Source organism: Cervus canadensis, chromosome 16 (genome assembly GCF_019320065.1).
Source record: "Cervus canadensis isolate Bull #8, Minnesota chromosome 16, ASM1932006v1, whole genome shotgun sequence".
NCBI lineage: Eukaryota > Metazoa > Chordata > Mammalia > Artiodactyla > Cervidae > Cervus > Cervus canadensis.
In genome coordinates this window covers 50,270,771-50,286,217 of record NC_057401.1, presented here as the reverse complement: position 1 = coordinate 50,286,217, position 15,447 = coordinate 50,270,771, and the positions used below count along the sequence as shown (strand labels likewise).

Below are 15,447 nucleotides of genomic sequence, written 5' to 3'. Positions count from 1 at the left end.
AATACTAATCTCAAATTAATAGTATTAATATTATATATTCAATTATATTGTATATCTTTATTCTCAGAAAACTTTGCATGATGGGTCATTTATAAAAGGCTCAATTTAATATCCCTTCTAGGGCTAGCTGTATCCATTTCCTACTGGTTCTATAACAAAGTAGCACAAACTTATTGGCTTTAACAACAAAGTTACTATCTTACAGTTCTATAGGTCAGAAGTCTGATAAAGGTCAGGTCAGGAGTCTGAAATGAGCCACAACCAAGCTAAAATTAAGATTTCAACATGGCAGCCTTCCTCTCCAGAGGCTGTAAAGGAGAATCCTTTTGTTTTCCAGTTTCTAGACAGTTCCCAAATCACTCTGTACTTGGTCTTCCTTCTCCATGTTCCAACCAGCAATATCAGATTGATTCCTTTTCACATGTTGTCATTCTGACCTCCTGTTTGCCTACTTCTTTCTCTTTTACATTCTTTTAGGATGACATTGGGCCTACCTGATCCTGATAAACCAAGATTATCTCCTTATTTTAGCATAGTTTAATTTAATTGTCCATCCTAATTTCATCTGTATGCTTCATCCTCTTTTGACATGTCATAACATACACACAGATTCCAAGAATTAGGACCTTGACTTTTTGGGGACCATTGCTCTATCCATCACACTAGCCTTCAGTGTAGTCACATACAGCCCTTACACATCATTTAAACTGTTCCATGCATTGTTGTAAATTCTCTCATAAAACTGTTGCAGAAGTTATTGTTGTTCAGTCACCAAGTCTTGTCTGACTCTTTGTGACCCCATGGACTGCAGCACCCCAGACTTCCCTGTCCCTCACCATCTCCTGGAGATTGCCCAAGTTCATGTCCATTGAATCTGTGATGCCATCCAACCATCTCATCTTCTGTCATCTTCTTCTCCTACTGCCTTCAATCCTTCCCAGCATCAGGGTCTTTTCCAATGAATCAGCTGTTTGCATTAGGTGGTCAGAGTATTGGAGCTTCAGCTTCAGCATCAGCCCTTCCAAAGAGTATTCAGGGTTTCAGAAGCTACATCACTTAATTTAGCTGAGATCATAAACATTCTAAGTAGAACTTGGTTGATAAAGTGCTAGTTAATCTAAACAATGATCAGTATGATTAAGAAATAAAATGTGATCCTAAAGTCATGAAGTTGTGCTTGTGTGTGTGTGTTGGAATAGCTATGTGAAAGAATGATTTAATTGGCATCATCATCATTAATATAATCCACTAATATAGTCATCCTGCATTTTTGCTTAAAGATCAGTTTCACAACATTATAGTCACCTCATACCTGAAGCTGAAACCAAAGATTTATATCTTGGTTCTTAATATATTTCTCCCATACTTCAAAGGCTGGACATATATTATTAGTAAGATGGCAAAGTAAAAACATACCATTTCTTAATTGGAATATTGGCTATAGGACCCCCTTCATATCTATTCTTTTGTATTGTAATTTAGAATAATTTGAGTTTTCAAGAAGTAAAAACTCCAGTTATCAGTAGATGTGATACATTTTATGTTGCAAATTTATCAGGTTCTGAAAGACAGCAACTGTAACATCAAAATTAAGTAAATAGAAAGTCGCTCAGTTGTGTCCAACTCTTTGCAACCCCATGGACTACACAGTCCATGGAGTTCTCCAGGCCAGAATACTGGAGTGGGTAGCTGTCCCCTTCTCCAGAGGAACTTCCCAACCCAGGGATTAACCTAGGTCCCCCACACTGCAGGCGGATTCTTTACCAGCTAAGCCACAAGGGAAGCTCAAAATTAAGTAAGGCTAATAAAAATATTAGAAGGACTATATTGATGAATAAAATCCACAGGTAATTAAACCAATAAATCTGTGTCAATACCTGCTTTGGTGACACCAAAATTTTCTCCAGTTGTGTCTAACATCAGGTTCACATTGAACCTAAAATGACTCCTGTAAATAGATGACTTTGAAAAAAGTAAACAACTATAATGAATAAGGTCTTTCAAAGAAAAACCTTTTTTTTTCCATTAAGGAAATGAATTCTTTATGTCTAAAATAAAACTATCCAAATGAAAAAAGTTAGGTTTGTGTCTATATGTCCCTGGAAGTTTATATTTCAAACTTTTTATATTTATATAGTTTATATATATATATATATATATATATATATATATATATAGTATTTTATATATTATAATAATATATACTTATATAGTTTATATTTATATTTCAAAACTTCAAAATGTTTTTCAAGACAGTCTCTTCCTTGAAGTACATCTTCTGAATTTCAAGACCCTTTACACATGGGACTCTGTCCCTTCATCTCCAGCTACTGTTTCTCAAATACTTGTGTTGGGTTTCCTTCATTTCTCCAACCTATAGATGTGGGGCGGCTCCACCTCCTGGTCTGTGTATTTTTCATCTTTTCATTCATATTTAGCCTCTCCACTTTAAAGACAGTCAGTGGACTCATGGCTCTTATTTCCTACCTGAGGAGATAGCTCTTCTCTGAACTCCACACCAGTGTATTCAACTGACTCCAGGACATATCCACTTGTGCATTTCAACCTAAAAATGTATAAGACTCAGCTCTTCCTATCTGCTGTCTGCCCTCCTTCCTCCACAAAAATCTGTTCCGCCCATTCTTTTCCTTCTTAAGAGACAACTCCAGCCTCCTTATAGCTCAGGATATAGCAAATCAAACTTATGCTCACTGTCCACCTCCACATCTTACATAATATCAAGTCCCATCAGTTTTAATTTCAAGGTAAATCTGGAATCCAACCTCTCTCTCCTCTTGACCTCTACTGTTTTCACTCTGCTGCAAGTCATCATCTTCTTTCTTCCAGAATGAAATAGCTCCACAACTGGCCTATTTCTGTTCTGCTCCCCTGTAGTCTGACTCCAACAGAGCAGCCAGTTTCCTCCTGAGATGCAGCTGATGAGTAACCTTAATTCCACCCTCACTTTTAATCCTCCTTTGCCAAACAATGTAATAAAGTCATCAGCTCATGTTACTTTTCTGATCAGGAATATGTAATGCCAGCTCAAATCTCCTAGGAATAACCCAAGGAACTTAGACCATTCCATAGGATTTAAACATGATCTGGTTTCCCAGATCTGGTCAGATCTCTCTGACCAGTATCTCCTCCCCTGCTCCATTTCTGTGACTTCCCTCCTGTTATGCTGGCCTTCTTGCTATTCTGTCAATGGATCAGGCAGGTTCCTGTCCCAGAACTTCTGTTTCTTGCCTCTCACCCTCCCTGGAATATGGTTTGTTCATATCCATATGAGAGTTGGACCACAAAAAAAGCTGACGCCCAAAAAATTGATGCTTTCAGAATTGTGGTACTGGAGAAGACTCGAGAGTCCCTTGGACATCGAGGAGATCAAACCAGTCAATCCTAAAAGAAGTCAACCCTGAATATTCATTGGAAGGACTGAGGCTGAAGCTGAAGCTCCAATCCTTTGGCCACCTGATGCAAAGGGCTGACTCATTGGCAAAGACCCTGATGCTAGGAAAGACTGAGGGCAGGAAGTGAAGGGGGTGACAGAGGATGAGAGGGTTGGATGGCATCACTGACTCAATGAACACAAGTCTGAGCAAACTGCAGGAGAGAGTGAAGGACAGGGAAGCCTGGTGTGCTGCAGTCCTTGGGGTCACAAAGAGTCAGACATGACTTAGCGATTGACAACTACTTTTTCCAAGGTTTTATTCAAAGTCACCTTCTCAGTAAGGAAGGGATTCCTAGCCATTACAGCTAAAATATCAAACCACCACTCACTCATCTCTTCAAAAATTTTATTCCTCATTCCACTTCCCTCTTTCCCCTTAACAATAATCATGTTCCACAAGTAATATAAAATATAAGTTCCCTTGTTTACCATCTCTCTTCTCAAATAGAATATAATCTCCACAAATAAATTTAATATAGTAAAAACGGATTCGAATTTGAGCTGTTTTTTGCTTTAAAGAGATAATAAACCTTTAAAAAAAAAACAGTACCCCAGTCATCAGAACTGAAAATCCTATTGAACAGACATTCAGAAATGGTTTAGTTTTCAATCAGTATCACAGGACTTTCTCAACTATGGTTAAGTTAAATTGTTTCACTCAGCCAATAAAAGCAGATTCTACCAAGAAAAAAAAAAAAAAATCAACACAACTGCATGCAACCAAAATAGCCTTTGTTTATATTTTCATGGTTTGTTCAAATTATATTGTGCATTGCAGCTGGAAGGCACTAATTACATATAATTTTTTAAAATATAGATAATATAAACAATACAGAAAAGTCCAAAGGATATACATTACTGTCTTAATACAGTATCCAACTAAATTGATTTTTTTGAGATCCCTCTAAAAATCAGGATGCACATAAAATTTGTATCTAGTTTAATATTACGTGAGTTTCCACAAACAAATCATTATTTAGATGGATTTGCATTCTTAAATTGCTTTTAACCTCTTGAGGGACTTTTTCATTTTGGGATAGTTTGATTCATTTCCTAATGATTTGCTCCCAGAAGGTGCATGCAAGAGAATCTGCATTTTCCTTTTATTGTCAAAGGATTGCAAATTGTTTTCAAGACCACTGGATTAATCTTCACTTACACTAGGATTAACTATAAATAAGAGTTTTTGTCATATGCTTGCCAGTACCGGGTTCAAAATTTTTTGTGATATGATGATTCAATAGGTTAAAACGGCATCCTGTCTTCTTTTAGATCCCATAGATAACTATGAGTTTAACCTTCATGTACTAATTTGCTTCTGCTGTGTCTGATTCTTTGTGACCCTATGGGCCATAACCTGCTAGGCTCCTCTGTCCATGGGATTTTCAGGCAAGAATACTTAAGTGGGTTGCCGTTTCCTGCTCTAGGGGATATTTCTGACCCTGGAATTGAAGCTGTATCTCTTACATCTCCTACATTGGAAGGTAGGTTCTTTACCACTAGTACCATCTAACTATTTTTATTTAAAATACTGTTGGCATCAGGTAGACTGAAATAATTAGATCAAGTGAAATTTTCAGTCACCTGGGATTATACATAATCACATACAAGTCATACATTAATCCTAAAGGCCAAAATATAATGACAATAAATATCTATTTGAAGATCCTTATGATCAGCTATACATAAAATGAATGGAAATCACAGCTGAATTCCTCTTTTCAGGGGAGGTATTTGCAATGGCCAAATTCATTTTAACGGCAATTCATCTATCATATTCCATGCAGTACAAATAAAATATTGAATAATACAGTCCTGGGGAGCTCAGATAAGTGACATATATTTTCTTTTTCAAACATTTCAGTCAAATACTTTCAGGGATCAAGTTTTGTTCATTTTATTCTCAGATTACAAACAAGTTTCTTAAATTGATGTAGAAGTTTATATTCTGATATCTATAGAAGCGACACCTGGGCATGTGACAGTACAAAAGACCAAATGTTCCTCTTCTATTAATTCCTGCTCCAACATTTCCCTGCTGTCCACTTAATTCCCCTGAAGTCTGTTCTTAGAAGATGTACTGCACATAAAAGTCAAAAAGTCACTATCAGCAGGATAGCAATGCCAAATTATTTGATTTGTGTTGACTTTCTCCTTATTCTTCTCTTAAAAATATTTAATAACTTATTGCTAAAATGAATGATACTACATCTATGCCATAATATTCAATAGTCACAATGAATAAAAATCAATATGGCAGGAGTATCAACCAGTCTGAAATTCTCCCAACTTAATGAGACAAGAAAGCTGTATACACATGTGCATCCCTAACATTGAACTAGATTTAAACATCAGGTCTGTACATAATGGCATTCTTGTTAAATACTTATGAATTCTCTAGATACTCACATGCAAGAGCCAGGCTATAAAATTAGTTGGGTATTATATAAACTGTGTTTATTGTATCTAAACATATAATTTTGTACACCTGCTTATATGAGTGTGTGCATCTCTACACAACTACCCTCTTAACTTTAAATCTATATTAATTTCTTAATTACATGTAGACATTATATTAATCTATTCATTTTAAAACCACTTAAAAATATATTCCAAACTCATAATAATGGTATCATTGAAAAGTAGATTTCAAGGTGTATTCTGTTTTTACATTTCTATATTTTTTAACAAGTTATAAATATAGATTATTTAGGGAAGTACAGAAGTGCTTGTCTGACTCTTTGAGAACCCATGGACTGTAGCCCACCAGGCTTCTTTATCCATGGAATTCTCTAGTCAAGATTACTGGAGTGGGTTGCCATTCCTTTCTCCAGGGGATCGTTCCCCACCCATGGAACAAACCAAGGTCTCCTATACTGCAAGCAGATTCTTTACCATCTGAACCAGCAGGGAAGCCTTATAAATAAGAGAGGAAGTTGAGGTTTATCCATAGTATAAGTCACATATTTCAAAATTTAGATGTTTTGTTTCATCCATGAAAAAAAAAATTCTAAGAGCTAACATCACCAATTCTTACAGATGATTTTTAACTACTCTGGAATAGCTGGAAGATCTAGCATGCTGAGTCAGTGCTCAACAAATACATCACAGAAGAAATTGAAAGGATGATAATTTACCAACATTGATGCACACCTTCATAAATTACAACCCATTTTGATACTTTGCATTATTTAGTTCCCAGGCCTCTTCTTATCCCCTTTTGCAGATGAGGAAAAATGCCCTGTATGCAGGGGACATGTGACATGAGTAATCCATGCCAGGATCCAATCTCTGCCATGTCTTCAGATCATCATGCCTGGTATTTCTTCCCATCATGTTAAATGTATACCACCACCAGTGAAGATCTATGATCTTCAAACCAAAATGCTTTCCTTTTACTTCCAGATCTTTGAGCATTAGAAATGACTCGAAGCACATGGACTGACTACAGTAAAAGCCCCCTCCTGACAGCCCAACATATACATATTCAAAATACTCATCTAAAAGAAGCAAATTTAAATGAAATGTGTCTTTAAACTCAATATCTACTTCCTTTTCTCCGCTTTTATTTCTTCCTCTTCCCACAAATGTTAGCATATGGCAGAGAATACAACCTAGATACTCAGTTCACAGAAAATAAATAATAGTACTGATAAGGTCTTCCACAGTTTCCTGTTAGGGACCCAACAAAACAGCTACAAGCTGAAATTTGTTCAAAGCAAGAGAAGAAGGATCATCGTAGAACACATAAACTGAACTATAGATGGACAATTCCAATGGAAGAAGAGCGCAGTTTTGCCCCCAACTCCAGGGCAACTTCTTGAGATATTTTTGGTTGCCACAGTTTGGGGGTGCTGCTACTGGCAAACAATCTGGGGGTGCTTCTAGTGGCATCTAGTGGCTAGAAAACAGAGATACTACTAGGCATTCTACAATACACAGGAAAACGCTTCCATCTTAAAATGACATAGCCTCAAATATCAGCAGCACCAGGGTTAAGGAGCTCTCATAGACATGTGTAATGCAACTGCAAGAAAGGCACATAATTAAGCAAACTACAGAGTCAAAAGTCCTCTACTTATTTTTTTTTTAAGTGAAAGGATACCTTACTGCTCTATCTTAAATCTCTCAATCTCTTTCTCTCACTTTTTACTCAACTACACTGCATCAGATACATGCACTTGAGATTAGTAAATTTTTCCAGGTCAGTAAGTTCAATGTGCTCTTCTAGATCTGCTGAAGTGTACATGCATGTTTAAATTCTAAAGGACAGTTATATCAGGTTGCCTAATAGAAGGTATACGTCAGTCTTCTAATCATCAAGTCAAATACAGGACAAGTGGGGCACACAAACTTGCGAACATGTGCTTTATATTTTACAGACCATAAAAATCAACAAAAGCATAAGAATGATGTTTATAAAAGCCAAATGAATAGCATTTTATATTTACTATATATAACACCCTTCACATAAAGAATTTATAAACTTGAACCAAGTGATTCATTCCCTCTCATGCTTCCAATGTATCCATCCAAACAAACAGCACATCAGAAGGGATAATAATTTCCAATATGCTTTATGTATAGACTTTGATTAAGCACTAGTGGCTATCGATCATGCTTGCAGTTGTTGTAGCTAATTACTTTTAACATTCCCTGGATAGAGTTACAGCTAGAGTTTCCTGTCAGCTACCTTTACTCTACAATTATATTCTGTTTGCTACTGGGTTATCTTTAAGTAGGCATTTTTGTTGCATCTAAAATAGCAAATCCTCATTTTTCTACCTCCCACTGTTGTCAACAGAAAATCAAACTTGGCCATTGGTATCATTTTATGTTTTCTTCCCCTTTAAGTTAGCTACCTCTGTGAAAAAGCATCATCACTATGTTTTATGGCATATTCCTCTAACAAGGTCCATTAAATGAATGCCTTATTAACTGAAGAAATGGGTTGAGCTGTACTAGGTTAATTTATCTTCAGGAAGTCTGAAATTTAACCTATAACAGAAGGCTTGAAAGAAACCAATAATGATTGGTTCCTGAACCAGAGCATTAGATTATAGAACTAATTCTCTACCAACATCACATCCTGCCTCTCTCCTCTCAACAAGGTACATACAAGATAGTCTGGACCTCTAACTCTTGATTCAGAAATATGTATTTTCTCTGATAAGACAAGTCCACTGAAACAGAGGCAGACAATTACTGCATAAGGAAAGCCCCCTGCTTTGAAAAATCTGTGGGTGATCCCAGAGTGGAAAATAAAGGTTCCAAAACACAGTCAGTCAGAGCCTGTAGGATTTTTTTTTTTTTTGGCTGCATAATAAAATCTTTCTCTGATCTGTCTCTCTCAGCTCGAAGCAGTAATGCCATCACCTGAGCAAACCAAAAACCAGAATAATTTTAGCTAAGATTTTCACTTTAGTATTTCTACACTTTTAACAGGGAAACAGCAAAGAGATGTACTCTTGATTAATCTGAAAGTTTTTTTAAATACAGCAGGCATGGATATAAGGAAATACTTTAATAATTAGCCAATACAATTTTATCTTTCACCTGTTACATGACTGATTTTCCTAGTTCCACATCTGCACGCACCACACATACACACTCACATGCAAACATGCATAAGGCATAATTTTACCTTGTTTTTAAGACATGAACATTAAGGCAAAATAATTGTTATTTCCAGACTCAAACAAGTCAGGTTCAGGAAGTTAAGAAATGAATCAGAGTTAACAAACAAAAGGGCATGTACTAAATAAAGTGTTTTGCTGAGCACAGGAGCCTACCTAATTCCTTTTCATGCATCATTTATAGTGCCCTTTAAAACAAGAAAAAAGTTTCATCTTAAGCTTTAATAAGCATTTATGGAAGTGTTTCATGGGGTGGGGGGGGGACGAAAGAGAGAAAAGAGAAAATGAGCCTTGCTCTGCTGCAGCTTCAGTGCTTAGATATTGTGTAATTTCAGAGGATACTGGAAAGGCAATAATTAAGAAGCACTATGGAAATTTCAATTTCAACGTCCCTGTTTCTGTTCTGACAACGCTTTCCCTCACTTTTACAGACAGACATAAACGACAGCTTATTCTAGTGTCATCACGATTCAAATACGCCCTGCGGAGTATTCTTCCAACTTCTTCAGGGGCAAGGCAGATAACAGCACATCATCCAAGATAAACATAAACACAGACCCAGCTGGGTTATCACACTCACATCCCATAGGCTTTATGGCAACGCTCCTGGTTAAGAGAGGAAAAAAAAAAAGAAAAAATGCTTTTTTTTTTTTCAAATGGATACTAGCGATAAGGCTCAGGAAGCATCACCTCCAACTTTCCCATTCGCGGCAGATCCTGTGAAAGCAACCCGGAGAGGAAGATTTTGTCCAAATATTGTTTGGACTCAGCCCCATTGCCCCAAAATCTTAATGTCACTCCATGGTAAAGTGTCATTCACGGAAGCCTTACCTTGGCTGACTTTGCCCTAAGTGGTGGGAAGGAACTTAATTTGCGAGCATCATAGAGGGGACTTTGCCGGTGCTCGCGCCCGCCGCGCTGGTCCTCGGAGAGCCCCGGGCTGGCTCCGCGCTCCTGCGAGCCGGGCTCCTCGGCTCCGCGGCTGCAGCTCCCGAGCGCGCCTCTGATTGGCTGGCACAGCCTGTCCGCCTGATGCTCGGCTTCCCAGTCCCTCCTCCTTCCTCTCCTCCCAGGCTCTCGCGACCGCTGCCTTTCCCTCTGCCTCTATTTTTTTTTTTTCTCTCCTCTCCCATCGTGCGTACTTTGGGGGCTGCAGAAATTCCACAGCACACAGATCGGACACCCTTCATCCCCCTCGCAGCAAGGTCGTGAGGAAAGCAGCGCCATTCATGAAATAGTTAAAATATATATATAGTTTAAAAAATACTCTGAACCGGCGGCATCAGCTTTAGTTCCTCTGCTCTTGAAAAATGACGGCCAGGACTCCGTGACAGTTTAGACCCTCAGTTCTTCGCGAGGGAGGGGGAGTGCGGGACCAGAAGGGGTTTCACTGTCAGATGGAGTGGGAGTAGGTATTGGGAGGGAACGAGAGGAAGAGCGGGCAGGGCAGGCACGGACGTGGCAGGCTGGTAATAAATTCTCCTATTTCCGTGCAAAGTCGTCACAGCCTGCTAAACATTCAACTGCTGGCTCATTCATCGGCGATCCCTAGTCCGGTGGTAGCCATGAGACTGAGCTTGAGTGATGCCCTTTAACGCCTTACCCCAACTACCCAAGGCGTGGAGGGTTTATATGAGCAAGAGCTTTCCCTTGGAGGTCAGCAGTATATTTGTGAAGACGAATAGGAACCGCAATGCCTTTCCTACTCTCTTTGCTTGTGCCAGGAAAACACACACACACAACTTCTCACATCCCATTACTCCAGAATAAATGTAAGTGGTTTGTAATGTACATAGCTTTTGATAACAAGGATTTCTGGCCTGATTGGCTATGTTCACAGTTGATGGGAAATGATTTCAGCCCTTTCTTCCAACACAAAGTCACCCACACTCACTCATTAAGAACATCAAGCAGCCCCATTTAAAGCCATGTAGTAAATAAGTGTAGGAGTTTATCTAAATGGAGGGATCATTTGGCAGATACATTCATTCAGAATTACACAAGACCCTCAGTCATTCCAGCCACAAAGAGAGCAGCATTACTTGCTCTGGTTAGCTGATACTATAAATGCTCCCAAGCTAGATAGTGTGTTAGAGGGAACAGGCCCTCTACAGGCCTGAAAACGTGGATTCAAATTCTGTCTCAGACTGTTAGGTATGTCAGAACCTGTCTAAGCTGTTTCAATTCTCTGAGGCTACAGCAGTTTCTCTTTAAAATCTGGAGAAAAATGCTCACTTCAGAGGGTGTCTGCAAAGATTAAATAAAATCTGTGCAATTTTATTTTATTATTTATTTATTACATTTTGGCACCACTACGCAGCATGTGGGATCTTAGTTCTCAGACCAGGAATGGAACCTGAGCCCCCTGCAGTCGAGACACAGAGTCCAAACCACTGGACCACTAGGGAAGTCAGAATATGTGTGCAATTTAAAGAGAGCATGTTTTGAATCAACTAGTATTTTCTTTGACTACCTTTATTTGGCTTGACTGATGTGGAATGTGGAGGGATTTAATTTGTTTTGGGGCTTGGGTACAATTAAACAAACCAACAGAAACCATGAAAGCAGCACTTGGATTGGATTATCTCTAATTGTGAAAAAATTGCACATTTAAGTGCATTGTTGAGCCTAAGGAAGATGTTAGGAGTCAATTAGAATTAGAAAAACTCCAAAAATCTAAACTCTCTGGGAAAAGTTGTATGGAAAAAAATAGCATCAGAAATAATGAGCCAATGTTGTATTATGTTTTGTATATTCTCTCTCATGCAGTTTCTGATTTAAATGAGATTTCCCTGGCATTAGACATACAATTGTATTCATTTGTGGTTATTAAAAAGAATCCATTTCAAATCTTCTGTGTTGATGAAGGCCTGGGAGGACAAAGAAAGGAATAACTATGAAAGATAAAGAGGATAGAAAGATGAACTTTTGGTCTATGTGGGGTCATGTAGCTTAATTTAAAAATTCCACATGATGACATTCTCTAGAGAAGCCTAACTCCTTTATTTGGCTGCATCTGTGCTTGGTCATGTCCAGCTCTTTGCAACCCCATGGACTGTAGCTCGCCAGGCTCCTCTGTCCATGGGGTTTTTCAGACAAGAATACTGGAACAGGTTGTCATTTCCTCCTCCAAGAGATCTTTCTGATCCAGGGATTGAACCCCTATTTCCTGCAGCTTCTACACTGCAAGCAGATTTTTTAATCACTGAGCCATCTGGGAAGCCTTTGGCTACCTTCAGCTGAATACAATAGAATATTTATCAGTTTGCTACAAAAGTTTTGCTAAGACAGCAGCACTGAGCATCCTAGGGACACACTTGAAACTGACGTGTTTTTGTTAGCCTTCCTTGGTGGTTTTCCCTGGATAAGACCATGAGAAGCACAGTGAGTGGACAGTCATAATGGAAGCCAACAGGTCCTGAATGGCAAGACATGGAGAAGGTTCTGTGAGCATCACCAAAAACTACAAAATATTTCTAGAAAAAGAACCCATTCCCCGAGGGAGGGTTTACATCTATGAGACAGCACTCAGATTAAAGGCTTCGGACTCTCCAGAAACCCGAGGGATTGAAATGACTTCTGAAGTTTGCTATTCTGAATCCGCACTGACTTTCCCCGGCCCTAGAAAAGCCAACCCATCAGCCACTTGGTGCGTCTCCTCTGTTCTCAGGTTAAAAAGCAGAAAGTACATGAACCTGTGTGGAGCATGTGCGTGGGGAAAGCCAGGTGGTAGGCAGGTGTTTATTTCCTCCTTATGTCAAAGATAACTTCAAGAAATTGGACAATGCATCAGTCAGCAGAATTTATTACAGAGTTAATCTCTGAAACTGAAAGCATGGACGTTTCTGATCCCGAGTCCCCACTTATGTTACCCTGTGAGTTATAAGAATCGCTTTCGCTAGTGACAGCGAAGCATCTAACATGAGATTGATGCTAGTCAGACTATAGAAACTCAAAAGATAAAATTGTAATGCTAAACTGTGGTGGCTCTCTGAGAGTCAGACTCGGGAAATTGTCTCTTTAGATGCCATCTCATGCTTAGGTTTACCCTGGAAATTCAGGAGGCTGTGCGATTATGTTTACAAACATAAATAAAGAAGGAATGTAAATGAAATGTATAAATATCCCTTGCTATAATTCAGCGCTTAGGACAATTAACTGCACAAACATGGTGCTGTGATTGAATTTTAATTGAAATGATTATTGAAATTATAATAATAACGAGAAAGTGATCAGATTTCTGTGTAAAGAAAAACAGCTGGTAAAACATGAAGCAATACAGGATTTCCTTTGAAGCTATTTATTTTATGTGCCTAGGTGACTAATAGCACATTACATATTTTTGTTAAAAGAATAAAAGAAAATTTACACTGATAAAAAATAGTACCTCTATGAATATGCTTAAAGATGACCTAATAAAGTTAACCTTTATTCATTCAGATTATAAATTGCAGAGCACTGGGGAAATAATGATGCAGGAAAACTAAAAGCAGATCAAAAATATTTCAAAGTTAAATATATGTGTAATTAATTTTAAAAAGTAGTGCCTCCCTTACTCAAAATAATATTTAGATTAATAAAAACACTTTTTAAAGTTTTCTTCAGTGCCTGTAACTATCAAAATAATGACCGTGATTTGATCTCATGGGCAGTGTTAAAAACTGACAGAGAGAAAAGTAAAACACCCCCGTTTCTATAGTACCTACATCTGAGTTCCATAAAATAGATACTTGTTGCTATATAAGTGATAAGAACACTGGGTTCAAAGATAAGTGAAAATATACTAATTAGTGGACCCTAGCTTGAAGTAGTTACTTTTTTCATAAGGGTCACACAAAGTATATGCCAGGATTTTTTAAAATATCTGAAATAATGTCAGTAAACTTGGACGATTCGGTAAAAATAAAATAGTGCAGTAAGACAAGAGATAAGAAAATATTTTCCCAACATGCAAAAGAAGATTGAACATGGAGTCTCCAAATTGGAAATTACTGAACCAAATGTGAAACCTGGCCAAGTTATAAGGTTACTTATTAAAGAGATGAATGGACTACTAAGGCAAGAAAACAGGTCACCTGAGTCTGTATCATGTTCACATAAAAGTCATTTCAAAATAACCCACTGCTTTCTATGACAGACATGTTAGGCAGGAACTCAAGGAAAGGCACATGACATGATCTCTCTATGTGTCATCATCATCTCTCACGATTTCATTAAAGCCCACATGGAGAATTTTGTTGTGGTCATCGTTCAATTGCTATGTCATTTCTGACTCCTTATGACCACAAGGACTGCAGCACCCTAGGCTTCCCTGTCCTTCACAATCTCCTGGAGCTTGCTCAAACTCATGTCCATTGAGTTGGTGATGCCATTCAACCATCTCATCCTCTGTCGCCCCCTTCTCCTCCTGCCCTCAATCGTGCCCAGCATCAGGATCTTCTCCAATGAATCAGCTCTTCACATCAGGTAGACAAAGTATTGGAGCATCAGGTCCAGCATCAGTCCTTCCAATAAATATTCAGACTGATTTCCTTTAAGAGTGATTGGTTGGATCTCCTTGATGTCCAAGGGGCTCTCAAGAGTCTTCTCCAGCACAATTCAGAAGTATTGATTCTTCAGTGCTCAGCCTTCTTTATGGTCCACTCTCACATCCATACATGACTACTGGAAAAACCATAGCTTTGACTGTATGGACCTTTGTCAGCAAAGCAATGTCTCTTCTTCAATATGCTGTCTAGCTTTGTCATAGATTTTCTTCCAAGGAGCAAGTGTCATTTAATTTCATAGCTTCAGTCACCATCCACAGTCATTTTGGAGTCCAAGAAAATAAAATCTCTCACTGCTTCCATTTTTTCCCCATGTACATGGAGAATTTTATTACAATTATTTGGTGTAGCAACTGGCTAAGCCCCATTCTCACACATTTAGAATGTGTGAGAGGAAGGTATCTAGTAGTAAACTCAGAGCTGTACCTCTAAACAGGATCATAGCTTTTGTCAATGGTCTGAACACTGACATCGTTCATAGAAATTTTATACCAGAAGCTAGTGCATTTGGATGAAGACTTGGTCTTGAAAAACTTAAATGCTATCTCAAATCTAACAAAGAAGAAATACAAACATGGATCCAAATGTAGGGGTCTATTAAAAATATGGCAGTGGAGACAATTCTTTGAATAAGACTTGTGAATAAGACTTAAGAGATTTCTACTGGTGATAATTTCAGTAGAAATCAACTGCATGATATGGTCATCAAAAATGTAAACAGGTATCCTTAGAAAAAACAAAGCCTCTATATGAGGATGGTAAGGGCCTTAACTCTAAAATATTGAGAATGTACCTAGAATTTTGCATTTTC

General features: G+C 38.1%; 1 protein-coding gene across 4 annotated transcripts in view; it reads right to left on the bottom strand.

Moving 5' to 3' along the window:
* CDH18 (cadherin 18) overlaps positions 1–15,447 on the bottom strand; it is a 1,183,249-nt gene that overhangs the window by 535,250 nt on the left and 632,552 nt on the right. For 3 of the 4 annotated variants that reach the window (XM_043488845.1, XM_043488848.1, XM_043488849.1), the window contains exon 1: positions 9,922–10,187. The exons of the other annotated variant lie outside the window; for it this stretch is intronic. The gene's annotated coding sequence lies outside the window, so the exon portion shown is untranslated. Of the gene's footprint in view, positions 1–9,921; positions 10,188–15,447 lie in introns of those variants that run through there. 4 annotated transcript variants of the gene reach the window in all.